This window comes from Triticum aestivum, chromosome 2D (assembly GCF_018294505.1).
Source record: "Triticum aestivum cultivar Chinese Spring chromosome 2D, IWGSC CS RefSeq v2.1, whole genome shotgun sequence".
Classification (NCBI taxonomy): Eukaryota; Viridiplantae; Streptophyta; class Magnoliopsida; order Poales; family Poaceae; genus Triticum; species Triticum aestivum.
Window position 1 is genome coordinate 512446434 of NC_057799.1, and position 2850 is coordinate 512449283.

Sequence of the window (2850 nt, forward strand, 5' to 3'; positions counted from 1 at the left end):
GCCCTCGAGATTCGGGTTGGCTAGAAAACAGGTGGGAGTGGTTTTTCCGTAGATCTTCCTCTCGCTCCCAGGTGGCTTCATCTTCTGTGTGGTGACTCCACTGAACTTTGCAAAACTTGATAACCTTGCTGCGGGTAACTCGGCTGGCATACTCGAGAATCTTAACTGGTTTCTCCTCATAAGTCAAATCACTTTCCAACTGAATCGCTTCCAGTGGCACAGTATCTCTTAGTGGTATCTCAGCCATCTCTGCGTGGCAGTTCTTCAACTGCGAAACGTGAAATACATCATGAACTCCAGACAATCCTTCGGGCAATTCCATCTTGTAAGCAACTTCTCCCATACGTTCCAACACTCTGTATGGTCCGATAAAACGGGGCGCTAACTTTCCTTTAACTCCAAAACGCTTCACTCCTCGAAGTGGTGATACTCGAAGATACACTCTGTCTCCGACTTCGTGAACTGTCTCCTTTCGTTTAGAATCAGCATAACTCTTCTGCCTGGATTGGGCTACTTTGAGCCTATCACGAATCAACCTCACTTTCTGTTCAGACTCCTTAATCAAATCTGGTCCAAACAACTGACGGTCTCCAACTTCGTCCCATAACAACGGTGTTCTACACCTCCTTCCGTACAAAGCTTCGAAAGGGGCCATCTTCAAACTGGTTTGATCACTGTTGTTATAAGAAAACTCCGCATATGGCAAATTGTCGTCCCAACTAGATCCATAATCTAGTGCACATGCTCTCAACATGTCCTCCAAAATCTGGTTGACTCTCTCGGTCTGTCCATCTGTCTGTGGGTGAAATGCTGTACTAAATTCCAGCCTGGTTCCCAATGTTTCATGTAACTGCTTCCAAAACTTCAAGGTAAATTGGGTTCCTCTGTCTGATACAATGGTCCTCGGAACTCCATGTAAACATACAATCCTGGTCATGTATATCTTTGCCAACTTAGCACTGGTGTAAGTGGTCTTCACTGGAATGAAATGAGCCACTTTCGTCAATCGATCGACTACAACCCATTTCGAGTCATAGCCTGAACGAGTCCTGGGTAATCCCGTGATAAAATCCATGCCTATTTTATCCCACTTCCATTCGAGTATCGGCAATGGTTGTAGCAATCCTCCTGGCTTCTGATGCTCTGCCTTCACTCTCTGACATACATCACAAACTGCTACATACTCCGCAATATCCTTCTTCATTCCGGTCCACCAGAAAATATTCTTCAAAACCAAATACATCTTGGTATTCCCTGGGTGAATCGAGTATGGTGAATCATGGGCTTCTTGCAAAATCAACTTCCTGATCTCCGGATCATTTGGTACATATACGCGGTCCTCGAACCATAAGGTATCGTGCTCATCCTCACGAAATCCCTTGGCTTTTCCTTTGCTCATCTTCTCCTTTATCTCCTCAATCTCCTTGTCTGTCTTCTGAGCTTCTCTGATCCTGTCCATCAAGGTAGACTGAATCTCCAATGTCGCTAAATAGCCTCTTGGGACTATCTCCAAACATAGCTCGCGAAGGTCCTCGGCTAACTCCTGAGGTAACTCTCCTGTCATGAGGGTGTTGACATGACTCTTGCGGCTCAACGCGTCTGCTACTACGTTAGCCTTTCCAGGGTGATAATGCAATCTCATATCATAATCCTTGATGAGCTCCAACCATCTCCTCTGTCTGAGATTTAACTCCTTCTGCGTGAAAATATACTTCAAACTCTTGTGATCCGTGTACACCTCACAATGGTTTCCGATGAGAAAATGTCTCCATGCCTTCAATGCATGCACCACGGCTGCTAATTCCAAATCATGCATAGCATAATTCTTCTCATGGGGTTTAAGTTGTCGTGAAGCATACGACACAACTCTTCCTTCCTGCATAAGCACTGCTCCAAGTCCTCGACGTGAAGCGTCGCAATAAACTTCATAATCCTTGCGTTGATCTGGCAGAATCAACACTGGTGAGGTAACCAATCGTTTCTTCAACTCCTGGAAACTAGCTTCACATTCCTCAGTCCAATTTAATTTGGTGTCCTTCTTCAATAGCTCGGTCATGGGCTTAGCAATCCTTGAGAAATTCTCGATAAATCTCCGGTAGTATCCTGCAAGTCCAAGAAAACTCCGGATTTCTCCAACTGTCGTGGGTGATTCCCAACTTGTCACTGTGTCAACCTTGGCAGGGTCTACTGCTATTCCTTCTCCAGAAATAACATGTCCAAGGAATCCAACTTCCTTCAACCAAAACTCACATTTGCTGAACTTGGCGTATAACTGATGTTCTCTGAGCTTCTCAAGTACCAATCGTAAATGCTCCTCATGCTCTTCTTCATCCTTGGAAAAGATTAAAATATCATCAATGAACACCACGACGAACTTATCCAAAAACTCCATAAATACTTTGTTCATCAGGTTCATGAAATAGGCCGGTGCGTTAGTCAGTCCAAATGACATAACGGTATACTCATACAATCCCTATCTGGTGGTAAATGCCGTCTTAGGTATATCCTGCTCTCGAATCTTTAACTGATGGTATCCTGATCGTAGATCGATCTTGGAAAATACTTTAGCTCCTTGTAGACGATCAAACAAATCATTGATCATCGGCAGTGGGTACTTGTTTTTGATGGTCACTACATTCAATCCTCGGTAATCAACAACCATCCTTAGTGATCCATCTTTCTTCTCCACTAGAAGTACTGGTGATCCCCAAGGTGACGAACTTGGGCGAATATAGCCTTTATCCAGTAACTCCTTGATCTGCTTCTTAATTTCCTCCAAATCCTTTGCGGGCATCCTGTACAGTCTCTTAGATATTGGCCCTGTGCCTGGCAAAAGTTCAATCAAGAACT